Source organism: Telmatherina bonti, assembly GCF_933228915.1.
Source record: "Telmatherina bonti genome assembly, chromosome: 16".
NCBI classification, from domain to species: Eukaryota; Metazoa; Chordata; class Actinopteri; order Atheriniformes; family Telmatherinidae; genus Telmatherina; species Telmatherina bonti.
This window is the reverse complement of record NC_136614.1, coordinates 31651219-31672574: the sequence shown is the minus strand read 5'-3', so window position 1 is coordinate 31672574 and position 21356 is coordinate 31651219. Positions and strand designations below refer to the sequence as shown.

At 39.1% G+C, this 21356-nt stretch overlaps 1 protein-coding gene across 1 annotated transcript in view; it reads right to left on the bottom strand.

Annotated features, from left to right (window-relative positions):
* disp1 (dispatched homolog 1) overlaps positions 1 to 13541 on the bottom strand; it is a 119847-nt gene extending 106306 nt beyond the window's left edge. Inside the window, exons 1-2 of the mRNA XM_079255436.1 lie at positions 13402 to 13541; positions 11781 to 11856 (exon numbers count right to left, since the gene is read on the bottom strand). The gene's annotated coding sequence lies outside the window, so the exon portion shown is untranslated. The remainder of the gene's footprint in view (positions 1 to 11780; positions 11857 to 13401) is intronic.
* Positions 13542 to 21356: the final 7815 nt, after the last annotated feature.

Sequence of the window (21356 nt, the reverse complement as noted above, 5' to 3'; positions counted from 1 at the left end):
ACAAACATGGAGAAAGATGGTAGTAGACGCGTTTCAGAGCAGGATTATTCACTAAAAGATGACCAACAAACCATACATGAACAAACCATGATCTCACCGAGGGCATCTGAATGACTACGCCCGACTTTAGGTGGAATAAACCATTTTTGTTGGTAATTTTGCTTTCAAAAACGCATTACGTAACTTTCTGACCTTAAAACTCTGCGCCCCAGACTTGCTCGATGACACAGTGACATCTGTCATGTGTATTTAGGGGGCCATTGCTGCCCGGCAGCATCCTGAGGCAAAGAAACCATGCTATACAACTTTTACATCCGGGACACTGTGTGACATTGCAGTAAAGTTTCGCTTCACACAGGAAAACAGACTGGCTGTTTTGAACACACAATGTTGCTGATTCATCAAAGAAACACAAGATTAAAAGACAGAAAGGGACACAACAAGAGTCCTCGTAAGATTGTCTTTTGCTGTCTGGAGAGAGCTAACAGGACGATTAGGAGACAATATTGATGCCAAATTAGCCGTCGATAGGCAGTTTGTGATGGAAAAATGTCAGAAGTTCTTTAGTGTCTCTTTAAAAAACCATCATTACTCCAACATGGTTAGTATTGCCCTACACAGCAGAAGAGTCTCTGCTGAAGATGTAAATCTGCAAAGCTGCAAACACTGAAAGTTTCATCTGAAAATGCAAACTATATGATGGACATACATTAGTGATATTTTTGTAATTCTTTATAAACCTTTAAAACCAGACATATTTGGAAGCATCTCAACATTGTCAGGCAAGAATAAAACAATATATAAGCTTGCATCTCTTAGCAGCAGATAAACTTGCTCACATTAAATTTATACAAAATGTTTATACAACTTCTTATGAACATTTACTAAATTCTACATCCATATGAAGAGGAACGAAAGAGAAATTACATAAAAAATAAAGAAAGGAAGTGTACAATCAAGCCTTTTTCTTCATTTGCTCAACATAAACCTCCAACACTCTCAAGGTGACACCAACCCGTCTGTCAATCCACTAAAAGCCAGGCCGTTTAATCAAGAGTCCCAGCCGTCAATGCTAAACATGAATTATGACACATCCAGCTATAAAAGGACCCACTGAAGCAGATTGGACTGGCTTTTTTAGGTAACCAAACTGCTTTACCTCTGCCTTTACAATGTCACGTCGTTAGGCCTGTCGCATAAGCATTAAGTCAATTAATCACACAATATGACAAAATGTGCCCAATAAGTTTACCGGACGCAAAGATTTTCATTTTTCTTTCTTTTCTCTCTCCAGTGCCACATTTGTTTTAAGACAACATTAAATCAACACATTACAACAAGAATCCACCTGCAATTAAAACACAATCATCAACTAAACAGGTTAGCTCCATCTTCCCGACTGTCCACGAGGGCAGGATATGCAGAATGAGAAATGTTTCCAACACCTTGTTGAATTAAGGCTTGTACTCGGCAAAATGGACCTAATGATATAACTACCAAGTGTAGTATGATAGATTAATTAGTTGAAGCAGTGATAAGTCTACCCAAACTACTGAGTACAGATAAATGAATTATTTTTGCCAGATTCTCACTTACCCCCAACAAAAGAGATGATTATGTTTCTCTACACGTATCAGACACATCCCATTACATCACCTACTTCGGAACATTAGAATAACACCTCGTGGTGTAATACACACACCAACATCCCTCGTGATAGTAACATCAGCCTTCTGTGTTTGCTCAACAAGCGCTCGCCATTTATTAAAACCATAAGCTCTGTTTTACATACAAGCTGGTTCAGAGGTAACTGAGCCCATGACTGGGAGGCATTTGAACCAAATATGATTCGACAAGGCCCAGAGCTCCAGGGTCAGACCTCAGCAAGAAACATGTGTCCCTGGGAGACAGGGCCTCGCTGCTCCCTTAGCCAGTCAACATTCTCCAGTTTGTGCAACAAATCCTAATGAGGCTGCTCTCTGCGGGGGGAGGCAAGGCCTTGTCTGTGGGGATTTGTCCGAAGAGCTACGCAACCAAGGCGGACGATGAAGAGAAGCAACACACCCATTTAACATCTTTCAAACATAAACTGAGACAAATACTGATGAGGCAAGGGAGCCAAACGCTGTTCTACAGGAATGGTCCTAACAAAAGATTAAACACACAGAAAATAGATCCACTGCAAGTAGAGCCATTAAAACTGATCAAACGTAATGAGGCTGAGACTTTTGTGTTTCAAAAGACGGTTCAATTTTTATCTCCGTCAGTGGTTAAAACTTTAGCAAACTCAATGAAGTCCAGCAGAACGTACTGAGAGGAGACAAAGGGTCACGTTCAAAGACATTCCCATGTTTCTGATCTGTCTTTCGGAGTTTGCCCACCTGAACCACATTATTTCATTTTCCCTTTCTTTTTGGTGCCTCTTACTTCTCCTTGGGTAAACTGGGAAGCTACTGCTTTTGTAACAAAGCTCACACAGCCACATATTACAATGATATACTCTGACAACTATTCATGGGATTCATGTGACATCACTGTGTTTCAACGGCGCCACCTTTAGGACCATCCTGAGACCAGACTGGGCTGGCGAGAATACGAGATTACCAAGAATCATCAGAGAAGCCCCCCTTTTGATTACGTCCTGTACCAGATAATCAGGATTTTATCAGATTATCTAGATACTTTTAAATCAGTTATAATCATACCGTCTAGAACCTCATTTTGGTTCTAGAAACTCACGTTTTCTGGCCAAAAATTTCCGACATCCACCCTCTCGGTTTGTGATGAAGAATTACCCTTATTTTCAAATGCAAAACTTGACAGGTATGATTATAATCAAACAATTAAATATAAATAAATAAAAAAAATGCAACCCTCCTCTACTTTTTATGGCTGTTTTTTCACACAGTAAACAATTGTACATAAACATTTAGCTATAGAAAAGAGATGGCAAACATAACTTCTCTAATAGTTTTAACCCCCTAAAAAGCTCGTAAAGTTGCGAGTAACGAATCTGAAAACTGATCCGGTACAGAGTCAAGTGCTGTCTGGGAAACAACGTACCTTTCCTGTAATGAAGAAAGATTTTTCTCCACCAGGTGATGAAGTGGAAGGATTAATTGCTGCTACGTTCTAATGCTGGGCGGACACTGTGCGATTTTAGAAATCTGACTGTCGGGGAAATGCTCCCACTGCACGACCGGGTTTGTCCCTCGTACTCTATTTGACCCTACGACATGTGTACTCATGCTGTACTACTGCTGTAAGACACGATTATTGGCAACCATGACTACTGTACGAGCGACGGCAAAAATTTCTGACATGCCAGAAGTTTGATCGGGAGGTCGCAGCATCATCGTTAGAACGTAGCAGCAATTAATCATTCCTCGTGAGTGTTCTCACACTGTACAGCCTACGACCACCCGACCGGACATCCCGACACTACGATGTTTCCACGATGACGCAGCGTGGTCTGCGACAGCAAAATTGTTTTGAAATCGCCTCAAAATCGCAGAGTGTCCGCCCGGCATAACGATGATGCTGCGACCTCCCGATCAAACTTTTGGCATGTCAGAAATTTTTGCCGTCACTCGTACAGTGTGAGTGGTGTTACGTCACAATTCTACGTTCGCACCTGCGCAGATGACACCAGTGGAGCTTTAAACAATGACGGGATACCCCAACTTCAGACGTGTGCGGTGGACACAGCTGCTAGAAGAGAGATTAGTAGAGCTATGGAGAGAACACAAGGTTTTCTTTTGTTTTTCGTTTCAGTGCACAAGACAGCGCACACAACTGCAACAACTTGCTGCCTGCTCGCCATCTTGTTGTCAGGCACGCTGTGGTTGTCATAGCAACTAGGAACCTTTGTTTTTCGTTGTTCACACTCGAGTACGTCATGCCGTCACACACCGACTGACGTCGACAAGTAGTCGTGGTTGTCAATAATGGTGGCTGACAGTAGTCGTACAGTATGAGTACACATGTCGTAGGGTCAAATAGAGTACGAGGGACAAACCCGGTCGTGCAGTGGGAGCATTTCCCCGACAGATTTCTAAAATCGCACAGTGTCCGCCCAGCATAAGTCACCATCCCGATGGGAAGCAGCCGTAGGCGACGATACTGCCTGAAGGGATTTGCCGACATATTGAGATTGATTGTAATGAGATTAATGTAGATGTCGGCTAAAGACAAATTTAGTAAATGTTGGGCACGTTTCAGAGGCTTCAGCAATTCGGATGATATAAAATATGGATGAAACCACAATTACTGTTGTTATTTTTAAATAGGGCTTTTTTTTTTTCTCCAGCAAAGATGCGCAATTGCCATTTTTCCCTTTAACAGTTGATGGCGCTAGGTCTTAAAGATGACGGCCGCAAGAAAATTTTGACATCAGTGAAACCTATGAATATTGACCACAGTTTTTCTTGTTTTTCACAAGTAGGGTTGAATAAAACAGTGGCACTAATGCGTAATACCTGCGCCTTTATAGAATCAGTCAGTATTTCCAATATGCAAACTCTGACAGCTGCGGTGCCGGTCAGGATAAGTCGAAGTTCTGGACTTCGGTGATCATAGGACGCTCTGCCGGTTAAAGAGCTGAAAGTCCAAAGTCCTGTGTCTGTAATACTTCCCATGGCTCTGAAGGAGCACAAAGTTTTATCGATTTCTTTTATCTAAAGCCTTTCCATTACGAGGCCCATAAAGACGTTGAGATAGGAGCTGATGTGATGGACGGTCTGCGACATGCCATGATAGGATCCATGCCTCTGTCTGCTGAGGCTCACTTTGACCTGATGGTGTCATCTACATGCCAGACACACTTAAGACTTGAACCAGCTACAATCAGAGGTGACTGGAAAATCAAGAGCATCGTCTAAAATTCATCACCAAAACGAGATCATCTTCATTTTCTTTGTACTTTCTAAGTTAAAGGATAATGAAAAAAATCAAGTCAAACTCTAGAGGACATGCATGTAATAAAGAAATAAGTTACCAGGGGGGCAGTGAAGGGAGGTGGACGGTAAATATATAACCAACAGTCAGTTGATTCAGGCATAAAAGCCAATCCTATTTCCTCCCCCCGGTCCTAATTCTCAGTTTTTCCATCTTGTGCTGGGAACAGGAATTAAAGGGTAGCAGTCACTGTTATTTAAGTGCTGTTTTGACAATGGGGATCAACTGGGAAAGATGCTAGAATATCCCTTCTTTCAGGGTCCCATCTTATAGATCAAACTCTAAAGGATTGAACCTGACACACTACAATCAACTGATCGGTCATAACAGTCTTGCTTTAATTTGCGGTGGATTTTTTTGTTTTTTAAAGCAATATGATGAAAAGAACAATCGCAAACTGCTGGAGCTCCGGAAATGCTAGCTGATTTTTTTCAAAAGTAAGTGGATTAGGATCGGCAAGTATTTCTGTCTAAACACCACCTAATACCACAGAAATATACCCATAATTATTTTTGTCCTCCCAACCCTACGAACACCAGCACAAACAGACACAGGAAGTCACGTGATCTGGCAAGACAATTGTTTTGAGTTGGTAAATGAAGAAGCAGCTGCACAGGGCTAACATTTAGCATTAGCATAAAGTTAGCAATTCAGCTCCATTGGAAAATCACTTTTAGCAAAACAGTGACGTGCCTCATATATTGGGCGGATGTATCCAGAGGCTCCCAAATTAAACATCAGCAACCTTATGAAGCATCTGGCTTGCCGTCACGTGAAAGATCACGAGGAGTTGGTTGCCTTAACGGAAAAGCACAAAGAACAACAAACACTAACAAATGTTTTTTAAAAAAATGCAAAAAAGTATCAAAGAAAGCCAGAAAGCTGCTGCAATAATTGACATTATTATTTATTTTCCTGGATTACCAAACTCCATCCTTTGAAGAAAACATCTACTGAAAGTCCAACACAGGCGTTCCTTGGTTTATGAACAAGTTCCGTTCCTATGCTGCAGCGTAACCCAAAATTCCACATACGTCTGATTTTTACCCTTAAATACCCCCTAAATACCCCCTTAATCACTTAATAACAATCTAAATACACGCTTTATACATCATATTAATTCAAAATGGTACAGGCAATTAAAATAGTCGTTTTAATTAAAATAAAATAAATATACAAGCACTAAGGCATCATCTCAGCCATGCGTCGTAAGAACTGATGTGGAACTTTGTAACTTCAAAGCCTGCTTTATTTTCTTTATTTACATTTATTTAATTAGCATCATAAAGTTGAAACGACACAAGTCAAGAACCGCGTAACCCAAGGACTGCCTGTATGAATATTTTTTTTAAGAAATTCTTTTATTTTAGTTTATTCATTTAATAATTTAAAAAGTTCGGCAGTAATTATGTTTTTTCAATCGTGTTTTATAGTTTAACCTATACTAGGCCATTGAATGACAGTGGCACTGTCTTAGATAAATATTATTTCTTTAAATTATATCTTTAATCAAACTCTTAATAAACACAATCATGCTCAGTAACAGCAAAAAAAAACGAATAACCCGAGGTGTCAAAATCGGTACTGGACAGAAAAATTTAATTGGAACATCCTTACGTATAATTTGGGAAAGGCATTGCACCATTAAAATGTTGCACAATTACGTAGCCAATACATTTAGCTCTATCAGGCTAATAGACCAACTGCACAGTAGAGCTGGTTACATACTCGGTGAGAAGCAAGAACTTTGTTGTTCTTGAGGCCACAAGAACAAGAAGAAAGTTGTTTTGTTTTTGTTTTTCATACTCCACGAGAAGTTTTGTGCGTGACAGGCCGGGGTTTGAGAGAGATTCATCTGCTTCTGAGTGGCGTTGGTCCTGCCTTAAATGCCACGTGCAGTACACATTTTCTTACCTACTCACTACCTCGATCAGTTGTTAACTGAAACAATCCCTTCAACTTCCCATTAGCAAAAAATGCGAAAGCGTCGACTTTCTGCTTCATGTTTTTTCTTTGTTAACCACGCCCATCTCAAACGTCTGACCAATCACACAAAACTTCTCACATCACTGTGAGAAGAAAATTCTGCTGAGCTGATGTGTCGAGAACCCTGACTACATCCGTGAAAACTAATTAGCGTCATTGCGTCGTCGCAGTCTTAAGAACATCAAAAGTTCTGGACTCTGTTGGGGCATGAAAGGGGCTTAAATGTACAGCTGGCTTCAGAAAGAAAGAAACTGCACTCATCTAAACTTTCAACAGACTACATGAACAAAATCAAATCAAATTTATTTATATAGCACATTTAAAAAAAAACAAAAAACGAAGTTCACCAAACTGCTAAACAATTATCAATAAAACATAAAAAGTACAATAAAAGCAGTAAAAATGCATTAGAAAAAAAAGAAAGTAAGCACATTTCTGATGCTAAATTGAGGTAAAATACGGGTTGGAATCAGGATTGATTACAAGTTTTGACAAAAGTAGTGAATGTAAACACTATTTTCAGCTCTAGTTTGCGGGTTTTCAGACAAACAAACAGAAAGTAAGGCAACATCTAATCCAGTCAGAAATTTGTGATTAGACCTTTACAAATACTAAACCTTCTCTCGTCTCTTTTCATCCAAGTCTTCTTTCATCCACCACAAATTGCCCGATGCATTCAGGACTTTACGCAACACTGAAAAGAAAACAAAACCCTCATATCTGTGGTCGGCAGCCTGAGCTTGCTCCATGTCTAACATCAAGAATCTCTGTGGAATTCTCACTGAAGGAAAGATTTCACTCTGAAATCTGGTGGGATGTGAGTTTTTCCAGAAAAACAGCCGTTTTGTGTCAGAGAAAGAGCAGAACCCACTGTCATGAGAAGAGCATGTAACAGTACATTAGCCATTCATCATTCAGCCCTGAAAATCCACCTTATTCTGTTGGATCCTGGTTTATGCAGAGCAACGGATACGATACCCACTGGATGGGTCACCAGTCAATTACTGATCTAATACACCCAGTTAATAAAACATGTGTGGAAACCAGCATATCTGGAGAAGCTGGAACTGTAAACCAAGTTGCTGTGAGGCACCCAAAACTGACACAGAAGTAGAGCCTCCCCATAACATCATTAACACTTAGGGCACATTCACATCAGCCTTTTGATTCAAATCCGAGTCCATTTGCTTGGAAAGTCCGCTTCGTTTGGGGAAAACAAATTCTGATTCAGACCAAAGAAGTGGACCCAGACTGTAAATAGACTGTATATGAAGAGAGGGACGGAGCCTCCGTGACGTCACCCGTAGGTTTCTGAAGAGCTGAATTGAAGCTCGGTGGGCGATTCCTACCATCGCCATCTTGGCAGAGGCATGTGTGTCGTCTCGCCCGGAAAATACAAATATGGGCAAAGAGGCGGAGCTGTGAGCGTTATGGTGGATGATTGACATCGAAGGAACTCCGAACTGCCTGTAGCTAAGAGCTAACTAAGATAACCCGGAGATAACAGGCGCTAACCAGCTAACGGGTGTTAAGCGGGCTAACGCTAAATCACGTTGTTAACCGGCTAAAAACCGCGGCTGTTCTACGTTCTTCTTACTTGAAGCGGGAGATCGGGCACCTGTCAATCAAAAGGACGCGCCCCTAAATATGCAGAATTTTGAGATTAAATTACTTTTAAGCGGGCGAGTTAGAAAAAAATTCACTCTCCCCACAGTTGTCATGAAGGTAAACCTGACCTATTAAATCTAAAATGGATTTTTGTACCAGGCTGTAAACATGTTTATTTCTGCTGTGAAGTTGGTCTTTTTAACATGGGAGTCTATGGGGATTTGCTATGTTTTGGGACCCCTAGTGGATGAAGGAGGATGCAGTTTTGTACATTTTCGCATAGGCTTCACATTCAACCGCCGTCCATCTTTCATATACGGCCTATGCACCAAATACAGGAAGTGGACCACAAAACAAAGTGCATTGTTGGTTTAGTCCACAGTCTTTACCCGCATGGCAGGTAAACACAACCAGAACTTGCTCGTGTCAGATAACAGACAGTTCTGGACGGGGAACACCAACCAGACCACCAGGATGTGATGCAGCTCCATGTTTTCTTGCCTCTGGTTGAGAGTAAAACATGGTTTTACAAATTGATTGTCCAATTGATTTGAGAAGTGCAGTGTGAACGTAATCTCAGTCCAGAATAATGTGGTTGCCGCTCCCCTGAACTGCAATGAGTCCCCAACTTAACCGAATCAAGAGGACGATGATGTGAATACAGCCCTATAATATTACCCAGTGCTTTATTCACTGTGTTCAACTGGTCATTAAAGCTGGGGTAGGAAATGTTGGGGAGCTAGCAAGATGTAAAAGTGGCGCCGTCTTGGCTCCTCCTCCTCTGGTCTTGCTCCTTGCGTGATCCAAGGCTTTTTTCTTACCTCCGCCAAGGAGGTTATGTTTTTACCAGTGTTCATCTGTTAGTGTTCAACATAACTCAAAAATTTACGGATGGATTTTCAAGAAATTTGGAAATGTTGTTGGAAATGTGAAAAGGAAGAATAGGTTTAATTTTAGTGGTGATCTGGATCACCATTTGGATCCAGGAATTTTTTTAATGCCTTGGCGGAGGTTTGCGCTCTCCGAGTGTTTGTCTAGCTCGCAGCTTTTTCCACCAATGATTCTCTTTCTCGGCTGTTTAGCAGGAAGAGGCAAATAAACCGAGTCGGATCGGGTAAATCCTTCCTGTATTTTCTCAGTCATGTTTTCCTTTGAGTTTCCTCATTACTTTGTATTTTCATCCTAACACGCTGTATGCAGGGTGTGGCTATCAGGTATGCGCTGCTGGAGGGGGAGGAGGGGAGCCTGGAAAATAAACTTATAAAATATAAGAAATGAACAACTTCAGTTCAGTCCGAATGTTTGGATTGTTCAGATTTTTTACAGATTTACAGTATTTTTTTGATTGTTAAAAACCCAGATTGTTATTGATACTAAAATCTGATTAATCGCCCAGCCCTAATTAGGGCCCGGGTTATAAGACTTAAAGTTGGCACCATTTCCTTCTTTCTTTTTACTTTCTGGTAATCATTCATTTATCATCTCCAGGTCAGCTGCTGCTGCTGTGACTGGTCAGCATACTGGCTGATGGATGGTTTCTCTTCACAAAGACCAGTCAGTCTGTTCTTCTTCAAGTCAAGAGTGAAACTTTGAAATTTGAGTCCTGGATTGCATTTCATCCTTCTTGAAAGCAAAATATTTCTGTCTAATAAATCTAAATCCGTGTCTTTGACAGGTGTGATGGAGAAAAGCTTCGTCTCTCCTCAGTTCTGGGACATTTCCGTCTCAGGAATCTTCTGTGGATCTCTCGGACCGAGCTGTCAGCGCCAGAAGATCCATAATCCACGCTGTGTAGCAGCTTCTCATCTCACACAGAGACAGCCGAAGACTAGGCGTGCCGGTGCCACAGGGGTCCACAAGATCCGCCGGCGCTGTCTCCGTCCTTCAGCTCCACATCAAAGACAGCGAGCGCAACAGTTTGAATTATAGCCAGCAAGTGTGTAGTCATGCCTCAAGTGTCACTGGCTCCCAGCACAATTAACCTCTGCGCCGCCCCGAGGAGGAGAAGCGGAGGATATACAGCGAGGCGGGATGAATTACAATCCCAACAACTGCACATCAGCAACGGGACCAAAGGTCACTCATGTCATCAGGACTTTTGACATCTCAATCCCTCAACTGCAACTCCAGTCTGAGGAAAGAAAGACATGTGACGCCCTCAAAGCCCATTATTCTGATTATTTGCTAAACTTTTAGCTTGTTGGTGCAATTCCTCACTTTACTGGCACAATGCAGGAAACATTCCCCCGAAGCTGGAGAGGTTATGGCGCTTTATCAGCTGCTGGACAAATAACTATTCAGACCATGCGTTCATAGCTCAGATGACATGTGGGAGTCATTTTGTGGCAACACACACAAATACCAGTGTTGTCTGCTGACAGTTAATGATGGTAAAAAGAGCTAATGTTGACTATGATGCTGATTAAGAAAATTGTTTATTTCACTGATCCTGGAATAAACTCCAAAAGACAAAGAGGGTTGTGATCATTGTCAAGCAATCAAAGTTAGACGCATACAAACTGCTTCCAGCGTTGAAACAAGCACAAGTAAAGCTGGATTCAGCGGGCAATTTGCTGAAATGACGACAAAGATAGCATCAAGACTGATTTAGAATCAGAGAGGTTGGCTTACAGAAAGGACAGCGCTGTGAAGGAACGCTTGCCCAGATGTAGACGGCAATGAGACGGCAAGCAGCTGTTGCAACCAGCTGTCCAGGCCCAGTTGTTCATGAGGGCTAAGGGGGGGGGCATCAGGGAGGGAGGAGGCATTCAAAGACATTCAGGAAGGGATGGGCGAGGGGTGGTTAGATATAACAAGCAGCAATGGTAAGAAACGGAGGACTGGTTCACTACATTTAATAGAAATAATTTTTAAAAAAGAAAGAAAGAAGATAAAACTGATGTATTGTGGAATTATACATGACAGGTGAAAGATACACCCCACACACACTGGTGTTGCTGCTAATAAACAGGCTGAGAGGGCAGTTATTAGCACACAGGCTACTGAGCTGATCAGGGGGATAAGAAGGACCACACTTCCCCCTGGTGGTTCCTTCTGAAGCATACAAGCAGGTACAGGAAGATGCAGCAGAAACATGGGAAAGAAATGCATAGCTTCAGGCTACACAATCCATTCCTGCATGTTTTCAAAGAAAAGATCAAACTAAAGAGATGAGGACTGAATGTGTGGCTTCCATGTATCCGTACGTTATGCATTTTATGTGAACTTACCGTTAATTCCAGGTAGAAGCTTTCTGTTTTCATTGCTTGTCTCGATGGCAATGAGACAATCTGCTTCCAGAGATATCTGATAAGAAAACATATGAAGAAACATATAAGTGTAATTTCATAACAGGATCGATGTGTGTACAATTTATCATCGTTTTTTTCTCCTGTGGAACCAGCTAAGCACAAAAAAACATACAAAAATATTCAGAATATTGCTTAAGTCACTGCAACTTATCAATAAATGTTCCTGTAGCTTCATGGCTTTTCTTTGTGCAAACACATGCTGACAGAAATAGCTTGTGTCTCTTGGTATGCTGTGCAACAATCTTTAGAAAACACACACACACCCTCACAAGATTTTTTTTTTTTAAATTGTTTTTACATTTTTCCATTTCTAAACAGGTATTTGGCTCCAGAGCTTTTGGTCACGTTCATATGATGTTAAGAAGCTATAAGCAGAGGATTACTTTGTTAATACGCCTGAGAGGAACAATTTCACAACATAGTAATGACATAGAGTTCAGACATTCACAACATAAACTAGTTTAAATTTTGTGAAAAAGGCATTTAGTATAGACTGATAAAAAAAAGACGGATAAGATAAAGATAACGGTTTTAATTGAATTTAAAGTCGAATTTTCTTGCAAACAAGCAGGTGTTCATATGCATGAGGCAGGGCTCTATTTTTAATATGCTAACTCAGTTTATGGAATATTACAGGCACAAAAAGGGAAGTTTGGGTTAATAATAACTAAAAAATCCATTCTTTACACCTGTGTTTTTCAACCTTTTTTGAGCCAAGGCACACTTTTTTCCACTGAAAAATCACAAGGCACACCACAAACCAAAATGTTTTTAATTTTTTTTAAAAGTCCATATTATTATTGTAAAGTCCATCTAGTCAAAGCCTCTTGAATAGAAATCAGATAAACACAAGAAAAAGGAATTTTATTATCTTTCACTGGGGCCTGTTTGAATGAACACAGAGCTGCTTTTTAGACCAATTAGATGAAATTGGGTAATTTCTCAGGACAAACCTGATAATCTCTCACGGCACACTTGTGTGCTATGGCACCGTGGTTGAATAACACTGCTTTACACCAGAATTTTAATGCTTTAAAACACCTTTCCGTAAGATGCTGAGTTTATGTTACACTTTACTCTTAATGCTTGTTCTGAATGTGAGTTTATTCGGACTAGTTAACAGCTAAAACACTCTTTTCCGACCCATTAATGTAGGAAAAAGTTGTCAACTTCAAGGTGGGGCATTTTATTGTGTAAAATATGTCATGTTTGGCTGTAATGTTACAAACATGACTGTAACATTAAAGCTTCGGCCTTACGTGAAATCACAGCTGACTCCCATCAGCTCGCGAGCTAACGTGAACTACACCGAAATGTCACGCAAAGCCCGGAGCACGTCACGTTCACTCCACCACCGAGTGATTATTTTAGCTTTAATTTGCCACCAAAACCCAGCATGGGGCTCATGTTTGTCCCTCACTAGGCCAGCTAAGTCCATGTTAGCTGTCTGTCGCTGCTAGCCAGCTAACCTGACCGGAACAGCTGGCTGAACAACAACGGCTCATCTGCGGTGGCTCTGACCGCCAAGCTGCGTACTCACACGGGCAGACACTCGGTATGAGAGCCCAACACAGGCTGAGCGCCAAATGGTGATGACAAAAGTATCCCCGGTGTTCTGCTGAAGTTTTTGTCGGATGCTCAAGTATTTGCTATTCAAGCATCAAACCATGCTGGGTGGGCAGCTGCGCACTGAGTTCTAGTCTGCACTCCACAAGCCATTAAAAGCAGGGCCGGATTAAAAGTGCACAGGCCCCTGGGCCCAGAGTGTTCCAGGGGCCCCCTTCCCCACCTCAGCTAGGGTGACCAGATATTCTCTCACCAAATGTGGGACTAAGACTGAAAATGTGGGACAATGTGAGATTCTACTCTGCCATAACAAAGTTTAAAAAAAAAAACAAAACTTTCTATTCAGCTCTAATAAACTTACTATTGAAATATAACAAATCTGTGATTATAAAGCCTCCCTCTGAGTAGTGCGTTTTCTTGTGACTTAGATTTTTTGTGCTATTTCACGTCATATTCCCCGCCGCCATGTAACACGGAAAAATTACTTTGACAAACCCTCTCACAGTCTCCTTGAACAGGTTTAACCTAGGAATATATGCGTTCCCAGTCTTTGTTGTGCTGGGACGTTGTCTCAATGACAAATCAAGCTGATTCTGATTCGAAAATATGTTTAGTTTATTAATCATAATCGTCCAAATTCGCTGGTGTTCTTATGTTTCACATTTTTAAAATGGGTTTGTGATTTTCTTTTTTTTACATGACATTTGTATATGGCCATAAATGGACTATTTTTGAGGCATGCATTTTCTCCGAGTTGGTGCAACAGGAACTACCTGGTAGTGACCTCATCTACTCTTGGCCCCTTGGAATATCAAGAAAACTGAAAAGCACCAACTGTTTAATAGTACGGTGGCCCTGAAGCGTCACAGCAGTATAAAATTAGCCACAATGCTACACAATTAGCTGCAACACTCTCCAATTAACAGCTACACAAATACAAAAGCCACAACACTGAACAATTGATTGCAATTAAACCTGCAACAGCAGTTACAGCTTTTTTTTTCTACAGCACACTAAGTGGACAATAGAGAAAGTTAAACCACAGGAAGTGAGCAGCCATATGAAGTATCAAGCGGCAACTTCCGGCATTTAAAAGTGAAGCCGATCCGGAAGTGCATAAAACTGCTGTCCCCCCTTCATTCACTAGGGGCTCCAAAACAGAGCAAATCCCATAAACTCCCATGTTGTAAAAAACAACTTCACAGCAGAAATAAACATGTTTACAGCCTGGTACAAAAAACATTTTCAGTTTAATAGGTCAGGTTTACCTTCATGACAACTGTGAGGGGAATGAATGTTTTACAACTCCTCAATTTAAAACCAATTTAATACGACATTCAGCATAATTAGCGGCGTGTCCTTTTTTATTGACAGGTACCCGGTCTCCTGGTGCAGGGTGTGTAAAACAACTGTGGTTTTTAGCTGGCTAGCTTTAGCCCCCTTGCCTCTGTTAGCTGGTTAGCTCCTGTTAGCACCAGGTTAGCTTGATTAGATTTTAGCCATGGGCAGTTCAGAGTTTGCAATTTGTCACAGCCCCTCTCTCAGCTCTCTTTGTCCATTTTTGTATCCTCTAGAAGAGATGCCAAACGTGTCACTGCCAAGATGGCAAGAGTGGGAACCACCCAATGAGCATGAATACATCCGTGTCCACATTTTATATACAGTCTATGGTCAGTATACTTACAGGCTGTAACTCTTTATTAACACATTACAGTTAGCATTTATAATTCCACATATAAAAATTAATAAACATTATTTACAACAAGTGTTTTCACTCAAATTGAGGTTTTTCAAAAGTATCTTGATTTTCATAAATTATATTCCAAAGGGGAAAAATTACTAACTAACTTCTGTTGCAGCTTTTGTGAAGTGTTGTGGCTTCTCAATTGCAACACTTTAGTATGAAGAACTGACAGAAGTACACAGTTGCAAAATAATTGCAGATCCTCATTTTTCTGTTTCGACATAAACTTGTTGAGAGCTGTGTTGTTTTAAAACCCAGATTCTCATGAGAACATGTGGACATTTGAGTTTGGGAATCATTAATAATCTATTGTCTCAATAAACAGTTGTCTTGTTTTAACCAGCACCTCCACCAGGTGATGTAAACCTACAAAGCTATTTGCTAACTGCCTAGAAAAACAAACATTAGAAAATTGTTTCAATGTCTTCACTGACTGTGATTGCTGGAAGTATTCCTGAACTCGTGCAGTCATTTCCAGCCGAGAATCGTGTCTGGTTTTAATGCAGTTCTGAAGATTATGAGCATCCATTTTTCAGCTTAGACTTTGTCATATGCGTACAGAGATTCCTTCTTGTCAGAATTTACCTGTATAATAAAGGTTTATAAGCAATGCAAATCACTGCATTCTCTAACATCTTACGTAGTGTCTGAGCTGTTTTGGAACTGGGTTTGTATCAAGCTATTAGGCCATTATTTTAAGAGCCTCTTCTGTTATCCATCCAAAGTGGAGCTGTAAGTAAAAATAACTTTCAAAAGGAAATTGGGAACATCATTTCTCCCTTCAGTTAGACATTGCATTGTGTAATCACATTATATTTGAGATGTGGGTTTAGTATTATCCTTCATGGGCCAAAAATATCTGAAGAAAAAACAAATCCTATAAGAAAAGCAGCTTTTTGGTGTTTTCCAGTTCATATTACAAGGATCTTTTTTATTTATTTAATTAAAAAAGGATTTAATTATTCCTCATTTAATGAAGAAACACTTTGTTTTTACAGTCACTGAAGAATTGAAGGTTTCCCATGGTTTTTTTTTGGTTTTTTTTTTTTGGAAAAAACATGGAAAACATTAAAATATGTCAGTTTAATAATAAACATGTTATCAGAAATATGCGGCAGAATTAAAAATCATTTGGACAGAACTGTAAACAAGTACTTGTAAATACTTATGCACATTTATTTCTAACTAATTTTCCACAGTAGTCATACCAGCAGGCCCCTGTGTGCTTCTTTCAGCCATATTTTCCAGTTTTTCCTCATGTTTCACTTTTATTTCCGTGGATTTGTCAAAGGGGGTGAAGTTGATTTCCTCCCTTGAGTCACACCATGACATTAGCTATTAGCCGTAGCTTGGTACCAAATACATTGATGGCTGTTTGTAACATCTCAGCATCAATAACAAAACAGAATTATTTATTGTTCGGTACCTCATCCACTGACAGAATATTCCAACTTATGCATGATGTTTACATTTTCATATTTCTGACTCTGCGGCTTTGGTACTGGTAATAACAGCAAGGCGCCAAACAGCATTACTGGGTTGCTAACAGCTAACTGCTAGGTGGGAGTAATTCTCACACGCTGCGGCTTTAAAACATTATGTTTTAATGGAAATTATAGTGCTGCACCTTCTCAATTTTTATTTTCATTTGACCATGTTTGCTTGATTTTAAATAACATTTTTAATTTTATTTTAATCTTTGTGTTTTAAAAGAAAAAAAGTTTTAATCCAATAAAAAGATTAAGAAAATGAATAGATATACATTATTAATCCACTGGGAATGTTACATGTTCCAATTTAATTCATTCTTATTCTAAATTTATTCAATTCACTTATTTTTATTTGTTTAAAAAAAAACTTTAATTTTTTTTAAAGAAATTCAGATTATAAAGACAGTGAAATGGAAAATACTTCATCTCCTCATGGAAACCATTATGTTGTAGCTTTCTTTCAGTTTTATTAACTATTTCATGAAAACAGTAGTGTGAAAAAAAAAGAAAAAGAATACAAACACTAAAAATTCTATATAATTTCCCAAATGTTTATAGTGTAAGATAAAATTGTAATTATTAAGTTAAGGACTGAAAAATGTTGATTTTTAAGTACTACTGACTCAAAGTGTCTTAAAATGATCATGTTTCTTTAGCCGTCACATGGGGGCAGTATGACTTCCAGACTATGTGGAGAATCTCACACATTCTCCAACAGCAGCATTCACAGCCTTTTACAAAACCTGTATGTCCTTCGGGAGCAATTTAAAGCATCATATATGGTTTCCTATAAATATGGTACCATAAGCTCCTTAAATGAACACTAAGAGTGTGTTATACATTATTCATGAATGTGAAGTCCTCCAGAGCTGCTGCAACAGCATTAATATTCATCATAAACCAATGTGCAACACAAATGTTTCACATTGAATCAGACTACTTATCATTTCCACTGTGGCGAATTAGGTTTAACTCACCTGTTCAGGAGCACTTAGCAGAACACTTGTCATTGCTGATGTCCTGTGCTGATTTTCCTAACTTCAGCTAAAAAATTACACTGGTTTTTTTTATCTGTTTGGTTGGTAGTTAGTTTCAAATTAAGCATTTTATGTGATTTATTTAGCCATAATGGGGAATTAGGCATCTGGAGTAAGAATTTGTGTTATCTGTAGGGTGCAGAGGAGGATATTATGGAGTGTAATTGCAACAATTCTACAGATACAAAGCAGGTGCAGACAACAATAAAGCAGGAACAGCAACATATTAAAAAAAAAAAAAAAATTATAATAATATTGATTGAATCAAATGGTCTGTGTTTTTATTTCCAAACGTGTAACTGATGTGCATAGAACTTGACTATTTCCTTTCTAATAGTAAGGCTTATTAAATCAGTCCTTATTGCTTCCCTTCTTCCACCTAAAGCAGCTGAACAGCCTGGGTCGTGCACATCTGAATATTAAGAACTACAAATGTGAAAACAAATCAAAGTTTGTAAATACATTTTTGCAGTGTTGGTATTTGGTGGATTATTTGGCAAGTATATCATGAGTACGCTCCGCATACTCAACTGTGCTGCTCATGCATTTTGTCTAAATATAAAAGGAAAATAAAAATGTTTTCCAAAAGTATAAGATTATATAAGAACAGTGTTAAAAGCATTGTTCCAACAAAGACACCAAACAAACAGAAATTTACTGACTCTTTGTGTGATGTTTACATATCCAATCCAATTCACTGAATTTATATAGCACATTATAAAAATGGTTGCCAATGCGCTGTAAAACGTTATTGTTGAACACAGAGAAATAAAGTCATTCCACACGAAGCCAGAAATTCTGCAATCCAAAAAACATCAACAAACCTGACAAACAAATATATCAGAAACAATCACTCAAAAACAATAAATGCTCTAATAGAAATGAAAAGACTGAAATACTATGAAGGAATTAGGTTATAGAGAACACTAAAATAAATTAATAGGCAAAAAAGAATCTAAAAACACTTAAATTTGTTACAGTATTAAAAGACAATGAAGTAAAAACCAAGCTACAATAGAAGAAATTGTAAGACTAAAAATCATTTAAAAGCCTGAAATACACTATAAATAGTTTTTAAAAAAAACACTAAAAAAGACTAAGATACACCAAATGAAAATATAAACATGCACAGATAAATAACACCATAACAATTTCAAACTAGTTAATGGTATCTCAGGCACCATCTGATTGCATTCATTTCATTTTATTTTATATTATGGTTGTTTTTTTTTTTAAGGTTTTCTTGTATGTACCAACGTCTTTTGAATCCCGCTAAACCCCAAAATCTTTGCTCTGCTTACCTTAAAAATACTAATTCATCTCAGCGATAGATGGCTTCACATTATAATCTCACACTATTTGATTGTTGCCCAATGCTTAGTCGAAACAGCAGTAGAGCAACCTCAAACCATAATACTCACACCACCGTGCTTCACAGTTGAAAGAAATTCTTATCTTTGCTTTTGTTTTGTTTAGTTTAGTTTTTTAGTCTTTCATGTATTTGATGGATGGAAATTTTTAGCGTTAAAAAAACAAACATTTTCATTTTAAGAATATATAAAAAATAATATAATATATAAGAATATATAATATAAGAATATATACTCAAACTATGTTGCTGACATTGAGGTTTCTGTGGTTTTCTTGTTGTTTTAAGTTGTGCAAGCCTTTGGTTAATGTCTGTTGTTTTAAAGGTCCATATGAATAAAGTTGACCTCTTACAATTGTCTTTATTTCTCTAGAAAAAGCTTTTTTCTTTTCTTTTTTCTGAGATACTTTCTTTAGAGAACTTCATCAAACCTTGTAGTTGAGAATCTTCTTGAGTTACAGTCCTACATAAATAAGTTTAGACTCTTAATCTCAAGGTGAAAAAATTCACCTACAATATAGTAATTTACTTCTGATCACTTTGAGATTATTTTAAATTCTGTTCCTTGTCATCCACAACTTTATATGTACTTTTATTTTTATAAATGAAAGGTACACTGTAAGAAATACTGACATCTAATGGTAAAAATGGGTACAGCAGTGACTTCAAAGTTCAAGTACAGTTGTTAATGGACGGTGGCCATCAGTGGCCAAAATTCTTCCAGACATAAACACTCTGCTAGGAAATCCAGTAGCCTTTAATGTGTACTGTCTTGTGTGTTCCATTTAAATCAGGGGTGTCCAGCTCCAATCCTTGAAGGTTTTTGATGTATCCCTGCTCAAACACACCTAAGTCAAGTTAATGAGTCATTGTGCTGAATTTCATAGGCTGTTGGATCCATTTAATTTGAGTCAGGTGTATTAAAGCAGGAATACATCAAAAACCTGCAGGACTGACTTTTGACACCTCTGTTTTAAGGCATTATTTATCCAAAACTACACCCCTATATCGATCCACTGCAGTTTTCAAGCTCAGTTATTTTGCAGCACAACATGGCTTCTGCCATGTATGTAATCCCAAGACAAATGGGTCTAAACTGAATAAAAACACAAGCTATTTTAGTAAAGTAATAGTAAGAATTTTATTTTAAATGATGTCTTATTTTTTTGTCACTGACATTGTCTTTCTTACACTTTGCGCCTTTAAAAGCGTGTAGTCACAAACTCCTCCTGCGTAATCCTGTTTACAATTTAATAGACTGAAGTACTTGTTTGTAATCTGTTTTAAATGTTTGGAAACTGCAGTTAATCAGTTTAATAAAGCAGGAAGAGTTTAAAAGAGGATCGACTCAACTGTTTCTATTAGGTTAGGTGCAGTTATTTATTTTATAACTTCAGGCTAGGCCATATGCTTCTGTTGTGTGTTTTCTCAAAGCTGTTTAATTGGATACTCTTCTAATCCCTCTTCTTGGGCTGATTACTGCCACCAACGCAATTACTGATCTTTTCTAGTTCGTTTAAAGCAAGGATGGCCAGTTCCGGTCCTCAAGGATTGCGGTCTTGGAGGTGTTAGATGTTTCCTTCCTCACTAACGGTCATCAACAGGCTTTGAGGGAACTTGATAACAAGCTGGTGAGGAGACTGGCTAAAGTGAGTTGGAGCAGGGAAACTTCTAAAACCTAAGGATATCCCTGATTTTAGGACTTTTCCAAACAAGGTAATGAGAAGATTCCACCTCCTCCTCACCTTTAAGTTAATTTCATTGTAAAAATGCATGATTTGTTTAGCAATTAAAGGTGTTACATTCAAGGCCGGGGGCCCACGCCCACTTGGGGCCCATGTGGGGCCCACACAGGGCATACACCAGCAGTTTGGACATGAAACAAAATGTAAATAAAAGCCACATAGTCACAAAACAGTGTATAGTATATTGTCATTAGTACCACTGGCTGAGAAATGTTAGAAATGTCGTTTCAGAGTGTATATAATTCACCATTTTTACAATGTTGAGATGGGGAAGGGGGCCCCTGAAACACTCTGGGCCCAGGGGTCTGTGCACTTTTAATCCGGCCCTGGTTACATTTGGTGGGGGGGCCAAGAAAGCAAGTGCTTGGTGAAGAATGGCAGCCGCTGTGGCCACATTAAAAACTGCATCCTTTATTTTGTGACAGCTGTAGATCAGCTCCTCCTCGCTTTTATTCCAGGGACTTGTAGTTTTTACGGTGCAGAGAGCAAGAGGCTTTTGTGGGAGTGAAACTACACTTCCCTCCGAGCTGCTCGGAGGTGTTAG